We start from the raw sequence: 19,582 nt of genomic DNA on the forward strand, positions 1-19,582 counted from the left end.
TGGTTCCCAAAAGATCTATCAATATATTGACAGAACAGTAAAGCGTTCAACTTGTGTGTTTTGAAATGGGGAAAAGACACGATTTAACATTTAATGCAATCTGGTGCATCCAAATAGCAAAATATTTGCTTCTAAAATAGTTTGAGCTACATAAGCACCAGGGATAACACTTACTGAAGGCACTGATCCCTATTTACTTTAACTAGTGCTTTAGCCAGACTAAATGTAACGTGTCCCAAGCAAAGAGATTCCATACACAATTTTCTTTGGGCGTCTACTCCGCAACCTAATTGCTGTCACAGTCAGGATTTTTTTCCCCTGGTGTTCAAATGACAATTGTATTTATTCCTACTTTGTATCAAATATAAAATTCAGGGAAGATAGTGACAGTTTATGATCATTTTCAAGTGACTAATTAGGCCGAAATATCTTGTTAACAACATGCACAAAAGGTTAAGGTTAGTGGCTAGTCTCATTTGCATAGATTCTCTAGACATAACTGCATCTATCAGTCTCAAATTGCACCGGTAACTTCAGAAACTTGACCAGCAACTTATTCTTCGGCACACGGTTTTCATTACACTGCAGCATGCTGTGATATTGAACTGCAAGTTAATTCAGTGAAACTAATTTGCTTCTGTCAATGCAGGAATATTCCAGTTCATTATGTACACCGTATTATTATTTTAATCGTATAATTAACCCCTAAACCAGTGTTTCTTAAACTATGTTCCAAGGAACACTGGTGTTCTGTGAACAACTCGCAGGTGTGCCTCTACCTCTTCTTTGTTTTTGTTACTTCTTTGTTTTTGTCTTTTTGTGTGTGATGTGACAATTTTTTTTAAAGAAAATTTTCATAGATGTTCCACATAAAAAAATATTATTGCTTGGTGTTCCATGGTCTCAAAAAGTTTAAGAAATACTGCCCTAAACAATAGGTCGTACACAATACATACTGCTAGACTGTCACTATATTTTTTCCCTTTTATCTTCACAATCACTTAGTACCCTCAAAGGAATACATTTTGATTCTTTCAGATGGTTACAATATGTTCAAATATTATAAAATCATCACACTCTACTCTTATCTATTTGATGTAGCATAAAGCAGCCTTGGAAAATTGTCATGAAAATGTACCAGCCCAGGCTCAAAATCTATTTGCTTGCTCTTTACCATAATGAGTATAATAATAACCAAAAAGTGTATGGTATTTTACTCTACAGTCAAAATAAATTGCCATGGGCGAGTAAGCACATATTTGGAAAACTGGAATAAATTGTATGTTACTAAATAAGCATGTTAGGAAAACTGTGCCTACTCTAAGAAAATGGAGGCATTTATCCCATGCTCAATTCTCAACTACATTACCATGATTTGGACATTTTGAATAGCCATTGTTACAATAGCATTCGAAGCCCAAGCACAAGAGCCCACATCAATGGAAGAGGAATGTTTTCACCACATTGGAAAATACAGTTAAGTATTTTTAACACTCATCCTTAAAAATTATACGACTAAAGGGAACTTCTAATTTGCCATTTCCTTAATTCCACTTAATCGCACTCCCAGCATACACAATATTAGTCATTACAGTAAACGCCTATCCCCAGCTGAGGCCTCCGGAGTCTCTGTCCAAAGTGCTGTTTTGTTGCACTGGCTCAGATGAAAAGGGGGTATGAGGAAAAGAAAAATGGGGGAGGAAGAAAAATTACTGTAGTCTATCACAGTATAAGCACATATATTCACTTTGATGCAATAGATCAGGGCTCCAGATGGATCCTCAAAGTTGATTTCAGAGAGATAGGACTTTACTCTGAGTAAGTTACAAATAAAGCCACTGAAAAAAAACCAGAACACATTGAAAGCCTTGAAAATGCTCTGTAGAGATCTTAATGGCAATTAAACTCCTAATTTCCTTTATGCTCAGACAGAAGCAATTGCTTGACTTTACCCCCAAGTTGAAAGTGCTCAGCACCTTCCATTACAGTAAAACCCTAAATAGCTCTTTTTTCCTCCACTACTGTGAATAGAAGTGCTTCAAATTGAATATGAAAGCTAACTAAGGAATATCTACTGCTTAATACTCTCTCTCAAAACTATGCAAACAATGAGATGCCCATTCAGTGCACTTCCATATCTTGTATTTTTCATAGGACATATTTTAACTATAAAATGTCCTAATAATCCAAGAAAGATTGTGGATGTTTAATTCAACTGAAAAGAACTAAAAGGGCTCTCAAAAGAAACCCATTTAAAAATATCACAAAGGACATGTTAAACAATAGAAAAGGATGAGCTATGTAGAGAAACACGCCAGCTGTATACTAGCCAAAGAGTACAATGCTGTGTTTCTAAAATTTAAAAAGCTTTATAATTAAACACATCCCCTTTGAAATCCCAATTATCCTTTTTTTAAACAAATTCCTGGGAATTATAATTCTGTTGCATCCTAGAGATGCTGCTCCTGTCATGCTGCTTAAGGCAGGAGCATGGGATAATGACTAGATAGAAAGAATTAAAAGCAAGACCCAGGAATTGAAAATAAAGGGTTTTTGTTTGTTTATTTTTTAACAAACAGAAAAGAGCATACAATACTGTATGCTTAAACATTCAAGTTTATTTATAAGAAATATTGACATAACCCAGAGTCAAGAGGAAAACCCTTGAGGAAAACAAAAACACAAGCTGGAATTCAATGAAAACTTGTCATTGAGGGATGGGAAAGGGCAGTGATTCACTGCAGAAGAATTATGCAGAAGTCCTAGTAAAGGGAAGTCACTTTTTCTTACCTTCAAACAAATGCTAGCATGAGAATGGCAGATTCCAGGTCCTCAGTGCAGGGACTCTGCAGTAATGCTAGGACGGCTCAGGGCACAGTAATGAGCAGGGCATGGAAATAATTCAGGGATTTCTGTCCCTTTCCTCACTACAACCAGCGCTGTAATACGTTCCCTGCGATACACTGGGGCCATTCAGCGTTTCTATCCACTCTTACATAAACCAGGACCGCCAGGCTCATGGTGTGCAGAGATGCTCAGGGGCTACAATGCAGGGGCGCTTACTCCTCTCCCCACACAACCGGCCCTAGACAAGCACGTTTCTCGCGAAGCACTGGAACATTTCACGGTCTCCCATTCATGCTGGCGTGAAGCAGGGCTGCACGGCGCATACTGCACGGCGGTGCGGGGGGACACAATACAGCGAGCCCTGCCCTAGGGCTCCAGAGCCGACCTCGCAGCGGGCGCGTTGATCGTGAGCAGCCCAGCTGCCTGTTCCGCCGCGTACCAGGCAGGTCTGCGACGCACGGTGCCTATCCCACAGCGGCGCTGCAAGAGCCGCCCTCGCGGCCTGGCAGCCAGCCCTGGGGTGCGCACATGGCTCTGGGTGCACGGGGGCGAGGCACTCGCTAGCCCCGCCAGGCTCGAGCCATGCACGCGGCTCCGCCTGCACGGCCGCGATCCCCGCGGGGACAGACCAGGTGCATCTTGCACGGGGGGAAGGGGGCAGGAGCCCATGCAAAGGCCCCAGCCAGTATGGCGATAGGCACGTTGTACGGGGCCAAGCCGGGCGTGCACAGTCGTGCACAGGGGGGTGCACGGTGCACAGGAGGGTGCACAGGGGGGTGCACGGTGCACAGGGGGGTGCACAGGGGGGTGCACGGTGCACAGGGGGGTGCACAGGGGGGTGCACGGTGCACAGGGGGGTGCACAGGGGGGTGCACGGTGCACAGGGGGGTGCACAGGGGCGTGCACGGGGAGGCGGGGAGTGCACGGTGCACAGGGGGGTGCACAGGGGGGTGCACGGTGCACAGCGGGGCGCCTTTCCCCTCCCCCACCCGGGGGCCGCCCAGCCCTTCCCCCCGCTCCGTGGTGCGCCAGGGCGGCCCGGCCGTGCGAGCCCTCGCCCCGCTCACCTCGCCCCGCCGCGGCGCCCGCCTAGCGCCGGTGCCTGGCCGGGCCCCCGGCGCGCCGCATCCTGCCGCCCCGGCCGGGCGGGCTCCGCGCGGGCTGGACGGACACGAGCCGGGCTGGCGGCTCCGCGCGCCGCGCTGCGCCTGAGGGGACCGGCCGGGCAGGGGCAGGGCTGCGCCGCGCCGGGGGAGGGGCCAGGGCGCGCCGGGCCGGGAGCCCCGCCCCCGCGGGAGGCTGTGGGGGGAGCTGGGCGCTAGGCGGTGGGGGCTGAGTGGAGGCTGGGCGGCTGTTTGGGAGGGGCTGGGCGCTATGGGGGTGGGGCTGTGTGAATACTGAGGGGCTGAGCAGTGGGGGATGGGGGTCTCTATGGGCATTGGGATGGTGAGGGGTGGGCGCTATAGGGGTTGGGAGGTGAGGGGCTGGGCACTATAGGAGTGGGGGCTGAGCACCAGGGGCTATATAGCCTATATTATTATACAGGTGCTGAGCACTGCAGAGGAGCGGGTTGTAGGGCCCAGAGGGTCTGGTTGGGGGGTGGATGGCAGGGCACTCAGGGGGTAGGGTCTGTATAGGGACTGAGGCGGGGGTTGTATGGCATGGAGGGTCTGTATGGGGAGGTGGGTGACAGGGCAATAAGGGGGTAGAGGCTTTAGGGGGCTGGGGGCTGTATGGGGAACTGGGCACAGGAAGGTGGGTGGCTTGGCTGTATGAGGGCTGGGCACTGGGGAGCAGGGGTCTGTATGGGAAGGGGTGGGCACTATGGAAGGGCTGTATGGGCCTTGGAGAGCTGTATGAAGAGCTGAGTGCTGGGAATGTGGGCTGGGTACTGGGACAGGCGAGGCACTGGACAGCTTTAGTGGGGCCAGGCAACGGTGTGGGATGAGGGGTTTACCCTGGGTTTGAGTGAGTTTGGAAGTGCACAACAAGAGGTGTTTTTTGTGCATGAGATTGCTGCTGAGCAAGGCACTTAAGATGTGTAAAGAGACTGCCTATCATGATGACCAAAGTTGTCTCATTGTTTCCTTGTATTTCTCTGTTTATATCCATCTTGTCTTACATCCTTCAGTTGTAGGCCTCTTGGGACACGGACTGTCTTTTTGGTCTCTGTACAGCAGGTAGCACTACAGTCGTACACATAGTAAACAGAGATGATCATAGAATCATAAAGCTGGAAGAGGCCTCAGGAGGTCATCAAGTCCAGCTCCTTGCCCGAGGCAGGACCAATCCCAACTAATCCTATTCATGAGGAAGAGAAATAAAGGAAATATTTGGAAAAGAGTTAAGCACATTGATCACCGAAACGCTTTGTGGTTGCTAAATATCTGAAAATCTGGCACCATGGCATATTTTGGGGTTTGCTTGTTTTTGCTTATTTGTTTTGCTGTCAAAGATTGTGTGTACTGTTTGCCCTGTTATGCAGGCATTGATTCTTATCTTACAACTGATGTAAATCAGAAGTTACTCCATTAAATGTGTGAAGCATAAAACTTGTACAAGTCAAATCAGAAAGTACTGTAAGTCCATCATTTGAGTTTTCTCTGATTTATGGGACCACTGATCCCTAGTTTTACTACTTACACCAGGGTTACAATAAAACCTTAAAGTAAAATGTCTTCCACCTAATTATCAAAGAAATCTAGCCCTAAAACCCAGTGTTAGTCTAGTCATTAAAGTCAGCCTGATTTAATATTAAACAAATGCATTCTTTTCTCCTCTCTGCCCCAGATATCTTCCAGCTCAAACGCAAAATTAATAGAAGGCAAATATTTTACTAAATCAAAATTCCTGGAGTGCTGCAGTAAAAGTTTATGTTCACAATCTTGCCATCTCATCATTCTGTACAGACCTTCAAGTGTTAGGGGCCAGATTTTTAAAGGTATTTGGGTGCCTTGAGGGATTTTTTAGGGGCTTCTGAAAATTCTTTTAGCCCCTTACATATCTGTAAAATTCTCATCCTTGGTGCATATTTAGTGCCCCAAAGACCACTACTGCAGACTAGTCCTTTGGAGGGCACTCCTCCTTTAGCACTGACCTACAACGTGAGCTTATGGTGAGTAATGCACATAGTGCCTTGCAGTAGACAGTCCATACAGAATCTGTGGTACTTATTCTGCCTTTAAGTACACAGAGAGATGAAATGAGGGAATGGTAACTTGTCAATTTGAATTGCAAGAGTGCAAGTTAAATAGCTATACTTGGGAGTATTTGATTTAAATCCTTAGTTGTCAATAAACCTCAATATCTATCTATCCATATCAATAACAGTCAACAAGTGCAGTCTCCCCCCTGTCTACCACCTGCAAGAAGCTAGTGTCTGTGGCCCAACATGCATGCAGATCGCCTACTATAGCCCAAATGTCATGACCCTGCTTACTCACTCAAAACTGGATGTGCATAAATCATCCATGAACAGGAGCAGTCCACAGCAGAATGACCTCCTTTGGAGCTAGAGATCCATTCTCCTCCTCCTCAAGGCTTTAGCAAGGGATCCTAACCTTTCATCGTTACATATGATATTATGGGGCTTTTCTAAATAAGAGAACGGGTGTCAATCCTAGTGCCCTCATTGAATCCCAAATTAACTAGATTCCACAGACCTAAAGTTGTTCTTAGATTTTATGATAATAAGATTGTTCCTTACATCCTGTCAAAAGCAGAGCTTTTTAACACTGATTGTGTTCCACCCAACAGGTGGGTGTGAATTCATTTAATCAGTGAAAAGAGATATTATTTGAATGGATGTATAAAAACATATAACACAACAAATAGTAACTATTAGCACTTACCTGGCATTGCTCAGGTCCTTAATTCAGTTTTTTTAAATAAAAGGAAAATGTACATGATTTATTTAAATGATTGTTTTTTTTAAAAAATACAGTATTATTTTATTATGTTAATGTTTATTTCAAATTTCTTAAAGGGATTGCTACAATTTTTCTGTTTAATTTTTTTAATAATTTAAAAAAAGGGAATTCCAAGAAGTGTATTTTTTTCTTCATCACTACAAATGCTTATCATTTGCTGTGTTTTAACAAAAAGGGCTATAGTGAATGTGGCCCCTGATGAAGGAGAATAGTCAGCAACATCCCCGTACAAATCTAAAGAGTGCCCTAATAGGCAGAAGGTCTCAGCTGGGAAGGAGGGCAAACCCCCAGCCAGCCCCTTTCTCCTTCCTGGTGATTTTCTCTCTTTTGTTTGGTTTTCTGAGAAGCCATCCCATTCCAGGCACATCCCATTTTTCTGGCACAACAAACCCTTATATTGCTTTAAGTCAGGGATGGACAATAATTTTTGATTGGGGGCCACTCCAAGGTTTTGGTAAGTAGTCAAGAACCATACTTTTCTATGGAGAGGGTGTGGGGTCCGAGACGGAGGTTGGGTGCAGAAAGGAGTTTGGGGTAGAGGACTGGGGTGCAGAAGAGGGTGTGGTACCTGAGAGGGAGTTTGGGTGAAGGAGTGGGTTATAATCTGTTTCTCTACCTTGTATTTATAAAGTACCCCTTTTTCAAAAAAAATTGTAAGTACCCCTAGTACAGTTTTCAAACAACATTTTTTCTACCGTTGTAACACATTTGTTTAAGCAACTTAATCATGGGCGGGTGATGAAATTTTGGGGAGTAAAAAGTACAAAAATAATAAAACACTGTAAAACTTAAAACAAAAATTCAGTTTTCCCCAAATGTCAGTTGTGTTTACATACCCCCCAGACTTCTCTCAAGTACCCCTAGAGGTACTCATACCGCTGGCTGAGAAACAGTGATCTGGGGTATGGGCTTAGGGTGGAGGGTCCGGGATGGGTTGTGGGTGCAGGAGAGGATTCTGACCTGGGAAGAAGTGTAGGAGGGGGTGCAGGATCTCGGAGGAAGTTGTGACCCAGATAAAGGGGTGGAGAAGGAGGTGCAAAGGGTTTGAGCCAATGGGAGTTGAGAGATTTTTGCTAGGGGACAGGGACAGCATGCAAAACCACACTCCTCCCCGGCACCCAGTGCAAAGAGCCACAGGGAGCAGCCAGCCACTTAAAGTGGCATGAGCTGCTCCGTGCCTGAGGATCCTGATGGGGTAGCCTACAGGCCAGATCTGGTGGCTTGGCTGGTTGAATCTGGCCCATGGCCCATATCTTATCATAACAAAGCAGGAGTGGGTAAGAGGAAGCTGTATCTGAATTTGGTGGTCCTAGCTCTTATATTTAGGAAGAGTTCATGAACAGATAGGCAGACAAATAGACTCTCTCAAATATATAGCAGAGTAGAAGATTTGCCCGGCCTTGCTCAAGTCTTTGCTTAACTCAGATAACTTTTGTTTTTCTTCATTCAAATCATTGTTCTTGGGGAGGGGCCTGCGATAAAGGGTTCAGTGTGCAGGCTGCCCTGGGGAGACAGGACAACCCAGCCTTCTCTCACTACAGCAGCTTGGGGGCAGGTGAAAAGCACCAGTCCATGGCCACTGTAGCTCCAGTGGGTACAGCTGGTGGAGGGGTGCATGTGCCTTGGCTAGCAGACAGACAGATACATAGACAAACAGACACACAGACAAACTCTCTGAAATACATAGTAGAATAGCTGTCCCTTTCTTCACCACTATCCCCTGCTGGCTGGATGAGGTTATAGCTTCCTGGTCCCCATCTCTGGCTCCTTGCTACTCCCTGTGGTCATTCTGCAGTATAACTCCCACCTGCCAAACCTCTTCCCTTTCCATTTTATGAGAAAATCAAATTCCAGGCACATCTCATTATTCTGGCTCAACCAACCCCTGACTTTGCTTTAAATTATGATAAAAAGAAACGGCATACCAAATCTGGTGGTCTTACTTCTTACCATTTAGGAGGAGTTCTTGAACAAATGGACTCGCGCTCAGGCAGGCACACATTTCTAAAATATATAGTAAGATTGCAAGTTCTCCAGCATTCAGCTGGTTGCCATGTCACATCTGAAATGGTCTCCCTCACTAACGGAAATTCAGATAAACTTCATTAGGACCCTTCAAGTGGCCTCTGATGTTTCTAACTGGAATAGAGATGTCCCAGAAGCCAGAAGACCAATAAAAGTATTGCTTTGCTCTAAAATGCTGTGGCCTCTTGGAACCACTGAACATTTTCAACTGGATTTCCACTAGCAGCCTACAAGAAAACGAAAACCTAAACTGTTACCAATTGTTGTTATCCTGAGTCTGGATCTAGTGAGCCTCTGCAGAGGGGAATGTATTTCAGTGGTGCAGGTGATCTCTGTTTATTCATTACTTACTTTAAGTGCTTTGAGGTAGGGTGCTGTAAATGTACATTGCTAATATTATGACCACCATAAAATCCATGTGGCCATGCACTCCTGTTTATTAGACAGCACCAACATTAGCATAGTCTTAAGAGTTCTCATGTGTGGACTATCATATTCCCCATGTCTTTAGAATGAATAACTAGTGATATTGCCAGATGCTTTTGCTGCTGCTCCTAATCAGAATATTTTCGTTATGTCTGCATAACTGAAAACAAATGGTGAAGCGACACATGGGAAAGTGGCCTAAGGAAACTGTAGATCAAAGAAAGGTCATGGCTCTTTGGACGCTATATCCTGAGAGTTCCTGCTGTATTTCCTCTCTTTAGCTCCCTCCCACAAACCTTAATATTGCACTGTCTTTATTTTATTTTTTTTAAGTTTGAAGCGGTTTTGCTTATTCCTTAAAAGCAAAGTGGGGGTGAAACCTAATCAAGTGTTGCCTTTAGTTAGTATTCACTATGCCCTTGTCCAACAGCTGGATGGGCTCCTGGTTATGCTTGGAAATGCTGGCAGACTGAGTAGAGAGATCAGTGCAAAGTCCTTGAACCTAGCTCCCTTAGTGGAAAGGACAGACATGATTTGTTTCTCCCCTTGCCTATTAGTTTACTGCTTGCTGTCTGGTGGGCTCATCTACTCTTTACTATCCAAATCTAAAGGTTACTCTCTGTAGTTCATCTCAACAGCATATTGGTTTCAGAGAAGTCTTTGTCCAAAGGCAGGACAAAGTGCCACTTCCATTACTCTGAGGGTATGTCTACACTTGCTCCCTAGATCGAACTAGGGATGCAAACGCAGGCATTCAAAATAGTCAATGAAGCAGGGATTTTTTGAGGAGTAACGTTAGTTCGAACCAAGGGGTTTGGTTCGAACTCACACATTCTGGCGTGCACTTTCATTTCCGAAACAACTGGCATTCAGAGTAACGCGCTGGCGAGATCATGTTAATGAAGCGCGGGATATTTAAATCCCCTCTTCACTGACTATTTTGAATGCCTGCATTTGCATCCCTAGTTCGAACTAGGGTGCAAGTGTAGACATACCCTAACAGATCAGAATGTCTGCAGTCTTACAAGTACCTTGCAGAAATGTTGATCCATAATTATATCATGAGTGGGAATTCAGTCCTGTTGTCACAAGAGATCTCTGTGAGGATCACATGGTTTGTCACACAGTTTTACCCCAACCTTCATCAGATACAAGCTTTTTTATTTCCCATTAAGAAGCAAGATTATGGAAAGGGAAGAAGGCATCTTGCCTGATTAGAAGAGATGTTATTTTTTTACCCTCAATATTGACAGAAAGAGAGGTCACCCATTGCTGGGAGAAATTATAGAAAGTCATAACATGTTGGCTGACTGGCTAAGAGCAATCTAGTCTATGCGCTTAGATGAAGCTGACTTGGTGATGTCTTAAAATGTTGTGTGCCACCCACTCTTTTTCCTCCCTTCTCTTGTCCAATAGTTGTTCCTGAGAATGAGATGACGGATATAACAATGATATTAGTGACAAAACATTTCATTTGGCAATTCCTTCCCATCACTTCATATAAGAGGATGATGCAGCCACTGGCAAGCATTACTGGTTAATGTTTACAGAATAAACATAAAACCATAACAAAAACAAACAAAAGAAAAGGAATGATTGAGGAAGGGAAGAATGGGGAAAATGGGCTGCTATTCTATCATACTGCTATAGATTTACCTCAGAATCTCATAGCACTTCATGGATAAGAGATGGACAAGCAAGTATTAGCTTTGTTTCTCAGTCAGAGAGTGACTTTATGATTATCCACCGTTTCAGAGAAAGGTGGAGAAAGAACCCTTTTCTCGAGTACTTATATGACCCCAGGCAGGTCACTTCACTTCTCTGTGCTTCAGTTTCACAGGTTTAAGATAGGACTCATGAGCTGTGGGGGAACTTAATTCAATTTATACAAAGTGCCTTGAAATCCAGTCCTTATATGGAAAGTGCTTTAAAAGTACAAAGTCCATTGGAATCTGAAGAGAAAACCACAAGAGGTGACCTAAAGTGTTAAGAGTCTGCTCCAAATAATTTAACATTTATTATAATAATTTATTTATGTGTCGAAGAAGTAGCTGACGGAATCTACACAACTGAAAAGCCAGTTAGACCTACAAAATCTACATAGTTAGACTAAATGATGCAAGCAGGAAGTAGCACAGGGCCATCAATATATGTTATAGTATGAGGAAAGCAAGCCAATACTCATTGAAATAAATCAATTTGTATGCAGTTCGCAGGCAGTCATATAGAAGAGATAGTTAACCGACAGAACTTGGTACTGCATCATTAGAACTAGGCACTTAAGATGTTATAGGAGGATATATTATATTTCCCTGGATGGTCAGAATTGTTTTATATTGCTTTCATTCAGGGCTCAGCCATATTTTGCTTTTATGTGGACTGCAAAAACTATATATGGATTCTAGAGTTTACCTATGCATACTTTTTTTAACTAAATCAATGCAAGTTTGCACAGAGACACCATTATTTCAATTTGGGTCACTTACAGCATTAAGTTTAATCTACGTAAACCAAAACCAAGCCACGTTGTAACACAAGAGTGTATACACACAAATTTGCACTGATTTGATTACATCAATTGCAAAACACACCTTTAGTGAATTAGTACAATATGTAATAGACAAGCCCCTAGATATCAAGGGTGAAATCCTGACCCATTGAAGTCAATGTGAGGGTTTCAGTCATGATCCTATATTTTTCACCATCAGTCACAGAAAATGCAATCCTTACCAGAAATAGCTATTGCTGTACTGTATTTCTAGTGGTAGTGCTTCATCTCAGCAGAATTCAGAAGTGTGCTCATGGATAAAGCTGTAACATATTGCTGTTGCATAATAGAATCCGGTAATACAAAGCAGTGTTCCCTGTAAGATGAGCATTTGGGCAGCCAAGGAGGAGCGATTTAAATGCTTCCCAGCTGTTTAGCCGAGCTCCCACAATGCCCACAGCTGGCAGCACATGTTTCTAATGATGGTGCACATCCATACATGCTTCAGTGCACATAAAATTTATCCGGCACAAGGATGGAAAAAATTAGTTGGAACATTGACTACGAGTGATGAACAGGTGGGTTATTAATAGAGGCTCATCAGATTGGAAGCAGTGTTGTCGGCAAATTACTGTCCTGTAGCTAAAATATCTCAGAGGGGTAGCCATGTTAGTCTGTAACTTTAAAAATAAGTGGTCCTATGGCACCTTATGGCATGTCTACACTATAGAATTACTTCAAAATAACAAGGGAAGCATCTGCAGAGCAAGCATGTCATTTCAAAATTATTTCAAAATAGCAGGCTTCTTATTTTGAAATAATAAACCCTCATTTCACAATAAACAACACCTATTTCGAAATTGGGTGAGTGTGGATGGCACAGCTGTGCTTATTTTGAAATAATTGGTCTCGCAGGCTTCTCACAGCTACCCTGGTGGCCGTTCTGTCCACACCACTCAAACCTCTATAGGATCCCTTCCCATGCAGCCTTTAAAGGTGTAGGGAGAAGGGAAAGGGTCTGTGGCATAACACAGGCCCTGCTGGCACTGTGCCACATAGCAGCACCCTGCTCCTCATTCCGTGCTGCCATGAGTGACCCCAGTGCTCCCTCCAAGCCCCCCACAGCTACAAGTGAGCCTGCAAGCTACCTCAGAAGCCCCTGGCCAGGGGTGGAAGAGGGCCCCATATTGGACTGTTGTGGAGATCCTGGATTTCATTAAGGTCTGGGGTGAGGAGGTGAATCTGTGAAATGGCTATGGTGGTCCACAATGGCCTGTAAGACCATCGAGAAATACCCCTTCCGATTTATGTACACAGATGCCGGGTGGTTTGGGGCCTGGATGTGGATGTGGGTACCGTCAATAGCCCCTCCGCAGTTGGGGAAGCCCATGTTGGCAAAGGCATCCATGTCACCGAGGTGGATGACCCTGTGCAATAGGATGGTGTTGATAGCCCACACCACGTGTAGAAGGAGACAAACAAATAGAGAATCACAGGGTGCTAGGGCCCTCAAGAGGTCCCCAAGCCCACCCCCCACTACCCTACAGCAGGAGCAATACCCCACTTACCCCATCCCCTGACAAGGCTTTGTGAGGGCAAAACTGAAAAACCTCCCTAGGAGGCGGCTTGCACCACCATCCCCACCACTGCCCCCCAAGCTCCACTTTCCCTAGGGAACCCCATTCCAATAGTTCACCCCCTTCCTGGGACAATAGCCAAAGAGCACCATACCTGCATGACCAGGACCCCAACGGTCAATCTCCCCACGCCAAACTGGTTCCTGATGGATCAGTAGCTGTCCAGCGTGATAAGCTTCCAAAGGACTATTGTGACATGCTTCTGGAGGGAATGTTGGGTCTCACGTGAGTCAGTGTCTGTTGCCTGAGGGCAGGGGCGAGCCACTCACACAGCTCCAGAAAGGTGTCCTTCCTCATCCAGAAATTCTGGAGTCACTTTTGGTTGCTCCACCGCTCCACGATAAGCTGGTCCCACCAGTCAGCACTGACACCAGAGGCAGCAGAGCAAGGTGTGCAGGGAAAGGTGGGCAGGATCCAGCAGCATGAGCTGTGCCCACAGAACGGCAAGGAGAGTTTCCAAATGGAGCGGGGCTTGGGTTCCTGCAGGCCCTGGGAGGCAGCCTGCAGAAACTGCTGCATGAGGTGCAGCACAAGCTGCAATAGCTATCGACTGCCCAGAGGCAGATCTAGCTCCATAGCTGGATAGCTAAGGTGTCTGCAAGGGCAACCATAACAGACAGAGGAATAGGTTTGCTGTCCCTTGAGGAGTTAGGCAAAGGCGACAAACCCGAGACACAACTATATCAGGGGGTCTCTTTAAGCATGAGCCTCAGATAGCCTCAGGCAGCAGCCATGGGAAATAACTGCTGTCCTGATGCCCTGCCTGAAGTGGTTCCGCTGCACGGGGTTCGAACCAGCGGGGTTTTAAAAATGGCGGCTCCCCGCTTATGCAAATGAAGCCCGGGAAATTCAAATCCTGGGCTTCATTTGCAAGTGCGGTATGCCTACATTACCCCGCTAGTTCGAACTAGCGGGGTAGTGTAGACATACCCTCAGTGGAGCATCCACACTACCACGCCCATTAGTTCAAAATAACAGGCTGCTTATTTCAAAATCTGTACTACAGCTAACTTCAGAAAATAATGCTAATTTTGAAATAGTTATTTCAAAATAGCGGTAGTGTGGATGCTCCAGTGCTGCTATTTCGAAATAACTACTCCCCAGAGTCATTTGAACTAATTACTCCCCAGTGTTTCCTGGGGCTCTAAGTCAAGGTAGCATGTCACCTTAATGGAATCTGCTTCGGACTCATTTCAAGGCTTCCCTGTAGTGTGGATACACTAGTTCGATTTGGTTATTTTAGGTGTTATTAAATCAATTTTAGTTATTTAGACAGTTTCCTAGAGTAGACCTGCTCTGGCTTTGGTTAGTACGCTCTTTCTGCATATGTATTGTATGAACAGTCAGTTCCATATAGGAACCAAAACAAACATCAAAACCAAGGTTTTTTGTTGTGAAAAAGAATTGCTCTTTTTCAGCCAGCCCTCAGTCAGAGCAGGGGGGTGAGGGCAGGCTAGCTAATGGTTCAGGATGGATGCCCACAATAAGGGGAATATGCCTCTTTCCAGCACACCTTTGCAGTCACTTACACCAGTGCAAAACAGGCATAAACCCTAAGTGCTATTTCAATGAGCATTCAGTGTGTAGATGAGCTGTTTCGAAATAAGCTATTTTATATTATTTCTTCTGGAATAGCTTTTTCCAAAATAAGTATGCAGTGTAGACATAGCCCCAAACCCTGACCTTGCTTTAAGTTAGGATAAGAGGAAGCTGCCTACCAAATTTAGTGGTCCTATCTCTTATCATTTAGGAGGAGTTCTTGAACAAATAACTCATGGACAGACAGACAGATGCACATTTCTAAAATATATAGATAGATGGCTTTATTCCAAATTACAAAATGACAGATAGCTCTTCTCTATAAATTCTCAACAAAACATTCAGTTGGTACAAAAAAAAGTCAGCCTGCTGAGAGTGTCCCATTAACTTGAATTACATTGTGGGATTTTCTTTACTTAATCTTATAAAAGATGCTATTTAATAATCCTATAAATATAGACATATATTTAAATTAACATCAACCACTTTAAGACCCCCGAGGCTTAATTGTGACTGAAGATAAACTCTAACCAACTTTCAGCCCTATAAAGCTTAACACAGACAGACTATGGCACTATAAAGCTGAAGACTGTAGGAAAGCTCAAAGCTTAGCATGCATCTTGAGAGAAATAAATTTAAAGCTTACTACTGTATTTGTAAGCCCAGTAAATCTTCATACAGACTGTTACTGCACTTAGCGTCAATTGATAATCACTCTGAAGTCTATGGCAAAATTTCTGTTGATTTCAACAGCCCAATGGTTTTGGCCAACAGCTTTTTTTAAAACCCACTGTAGATATTATTTCACGTTAAGCACTCTATTTAGAGATTAAATCCGTAGATAGAAATAAGGTACACAGCATTAAACTGCAAAGCTTAATACACACTGTAGCTAGACAATAGAAAGAAGGCTCAAGGTTTCTGCTTTGGACATGGGGGGGGCGGGGGGAAACTATTCAAAATAGGCCCCACAGCAAGTATTGCTAGAAGTGCTTTGACAGCGCTCTGTTCCCAGTCAATGACTGGAACAGAGCTGCATTTAGACAGGTGTGTAAAGGGAGGAAGGCCTAGATGGAGAGGTGGCTAGACGAAGACTGACCTGGGAGGAGGTGAATAGGATTGGAATAGCAGGTGTTACACTTTAGGCTGGAGTTGCATCTGCAAAGGTGCACAGGGCCCAGTATTGGAGCTGTAGAGTTGCTTGCACTTAAAGCAGGGCGATTGCTGAAATGTGTCAGAGTTCTCTCCTTCAGCATTAGCTACGCCGAAGGCTCCGAACAGAAGTGGGGCAGCTAGGCTCAGTGGAGAGCCGAGATATGTCTCACAAAGCTAGGCAGATAAAATGACACAGAAAAGGGAAATAGAAAAACCAGCAACAAATATGAATTGAAATGAGGCAAGCAGAACAGCAGGTTCTTCCAGGCAGGATACGCCTACCTGTCTGCCTGATCACAATTGCTTTGTACCTAGCCATTTGGCCTTGCTTGTGTATCTACTCCTGTATGGTTCAGCTTTTTGTTCCTATAGGACATAATATACAAGGGCATGAGCTGGATAATTGTCAGTAACAGTCATGTCCAGTGGTTAGAGCAGACATCTGTAGTCAGAAATTGGAGTCCAGGGTCAAAGCCAGTGTCTCAGGGTATCTACGCTACCCAGAGTTAGCAGCACTGGAGTTAGCAGACCATGGGCTTGTTAACCTAGGGCTTGTTTACACTCTGGCTATGTCTACACTGCAGGTTTCTTGTGCAAGAGCGCATCCACACTACAAAAGCGCATCGCAAAAGCGATGTGCTTTTGCACAAGAGAGCGTCCAGACTGCATGGACACTCTCTCAAAAGAAAGCTCTGATTGCTATTCACAGAATAGCCACCAGATCACCTGTGCTTTTGTCAATTGGCTCTTTTTGCGCAAAAACTCCGTTGCCCATCCACGCACACCTTTTTGTGCAAGAACTCCTGCGCAAAAAGGAGTTATTCCTCGTAGAAAGTGGAAGACCTACACCACAAAAACCCCTCTGTTCTTTTGATTTACTGTAAATAAAATGTGCTAAAATGCACTTGAGGTGTGGACGCTCCACAGGTTTTTGTGCAAAAATGTCTGGTTTTGCGCAAAAACCCTGTAGTGGAGACATAGCCTCACTTGTAACCCCAGGTGAAGAGTTGCTGAACCCTGGATCCCAATCTGAGGCTGTAGCATCTACATGACATTATGTGGGTCTAAGTATAACCATCTACACCCCAAACTTCCTAGTGCACTCCCAAAGAGAAGCTCCTGTAGCCTTTTGTTCCTAGTGCAGTGTGGGAAAACTTGACTGTCCACCAAACTCAACTGGCTAGAGAACAAAATGTCAGCCCATTGGGATTGTGGGATACTTTTGGTCGACTGCCAGAGCACAAGTCCAGTAGCAGTCAGTGCCCTGGGTATGTCCACATTGCGATCATACATCTGTAACTGGCCCTGGTCAGCTGACTCGAGTTCGTGGGGCTTACGGTATGGAACTCTCCTCATTTATGGGGTCCCAGAGCTTGGGCACCTGCCTGAGCCTGAATGTCTGTACCGGTGGTTCCCAACCTTTTCGAGCATGCGGACCCCTTTTCAATCTTGAAATTTTACAGACCCCCCAAACAATATAGCTGTGCCTGCAGCCTGCATGTCCCGCAGCCCGCTGGGGAAGCATCACGGGCTGAAGGTTGTGCTGGCTGCCAGTACGGCACCTCTCGGCTGAAGAGGCTCCATGCCAGAAACCAACAAGTCCCTCAGCTCACACCACTTCCCGAGCCATGGGAAGCAACGTGGGTTGTAGGACATGCTGGCTCTGAGAGGCTCCGCGTAGACCTCCTACGACACTGCTGCCCATTGGTCTATACCACAATTTTACTGTCCCCACTCCTCAAGCCCAAGTCAGCTGATCAAAGCCAGCCAGGGTGTTTAATTGCAGCAGACACATACTCGATGCATTCCTGGGGTCTAACAGCTCCCCAAGGTCCCCAGAGCACAGCTGTATGACACTAGGCACAATCTTACTTTACAGAACCAATCTGACTATTTTACTCTGCTGGATCTAAGAACAAAATAGTTGCAGACAGAGAAACCTCAGATCCCAGAGGATCAGATTCATGGTGCAGAGGCGTTACTCCTCTTATTAAATAGCCCCTAGCACACGTGTTCCTAAAAGTCACTGTGGTGAACTGTTCTCAGTGCAGTGAACCCACAGTCAACAATCTTGCAGGCTTATCAGGTGTAGCAGTTCAGTTACAGGAGTCCTGTACAACAGTATTAGTGAACAACAAACAATAGTCTGAGAGGGGAGAGTAACTCTGGACTATAACATCACTATGTAAAAAGGAGGCTAGGCTATGATGAGAAGGAAGCTAAGGGGAAGTATCTGTGTATATTCTGCGAGGCTACAGCTACGCAGTGGAGCTATTTCAGGATACATCTGGTATCTTATATCAAAATATAACGGGCTCACTATTCCAACATCCCTGTAAACCTCATTGCATGGGGGTTAAAGGATGTTTCGGAATAGTGCCGTATTTCAAAACATTACAATAAACTATGCAATTTGCGTAGCGCAAATTGTGTAGCTTATTTTGAAGTAAGGGTGCTGTGTAGATGCACCCTAAATGTGCCACCCATACCAATACTCTGCAGACAGATGCTGAACTAAAAATAAACCAAGGTGTCTGCAAGCAGCTTCCCTTCACATGGTCCTCTTCCTTTGTCACCCAGCTCATGAGGAATCAGAGAGAGCCTCTGCTGTCTGGCACTCGGGTTTGGAATTAGCTTTCTTTGCACTGTACATTTTTGTCCCCCACAGTTGCAACCCTATCCAATGGTGAGCAGAATGACACAGCTAAAAATTAAGGATGCCTCTGACTAAATCACTTTTTATTATTGCATCAGGCAGCAGATTTAGGATGTACGTTTCCAGCAAACGTTTATTAGATTGTGTATGAACCTGGGATGGCTAATCTTTTTTATCAGACAGTTATTATGTGTCATGGAATCTATTAAACATATAAGCTCAGTGGAGAGGGTCTTTTATCTCAATTATTCTAAGGGATCTTTCTGTCTTTCCATTATTGTGTTTTGTTAACTGAGTCTTTCTGACAAGTGTAAGATTAACAGCTCCAGAGAACAAAACTTCCCATGCAGATACAGAACACTTACAGCCTGAGCAGCAGAAAGTATCATGAGGAAGGAGGACAGTCAGACTATGTCTAGACTGCAGGGTTCTTTTTAGAAGAAGTTTTTTTCGGAAGAGATCTTCTGGAAAAACTTCTGAAAGAGAGCGTCCACACTGCAAAAGTGCATCGAAAAAGCAATCTGCTTTTTCAAAAGAGAGTGCCCAGACTGAATAGATGCTCTCTTACATGTAAGCTGTGATTGCTATGGACAGAATAGCCACCAAGGCACCTCTGCTTTTTCCTCTTTCCTATTCTTCTGAAAGAACTCCCTCGTCCCCATCTACACACGCCTTTTTCCGAAAGAGTTCTTCTGCAAAAAGGCTTCTTCCTCACAGAATGAGGATTATCAATGCTGGAAAAAACCCTCTGTTCTTTCGATTTTCTTGCAGAAAAACACAATTGCAGTGTGGAAGTAACTCAAGTTGTGTCAGAAAAACAGCCATTTTTCCAACAAAACTCTGTAGTGTAGACATACCCTCAGTCTTCATGGGGCCATTC

The 19,582-nt window shown here is 44.6% G+C and overlaps 1 protein-coding gene across 5 annotated transcripts in view; it reads right to left on the reverse strand.

Moving 5' to 3' along the window:
* The window catches only part of ARHGAP32 (Rho GTPase activating protein 32), a 465,356-nt gene extending 461,280 nt beyond the window's left edge, over nucleotides 1-4,076 (reverse strand). For 3 of the 5 annotated variants that reach the window (XM_075909249.1, XM_075909242.1, XM_075909245.1), the window contains exon 1: nucleotides 3,915-4,076. The gene's annotated coding sequence lies outside the window, so the exon portion shown is untranslated. Of the gene's footprint in view, nucleotides 1-2,790; nucleotides 3,575-3,914 lie in introns of those variants that run through there. The other 2 variants (XM_075909243.1, XM_075909247.1) reach the window with 1 other exon arrangement.
* Nucleotides 4,077-19,582: the final 15,506 nt, after the last annotated feature.

Source organism: Pelodiscus sinensis, chromosome 26, assembly GCF_049634645.1.
Source record: "Pelodiscus sinensis isolate JC-2024 chromosome 26, ASM4963464v1, whole genome shotgun sequence".
Taxonomy (NCBI): Eukaryota; Metazoa; Chordata; order Testudines; family Trionychidae; genus Pelodiscus; species Pelodiscus sinensis.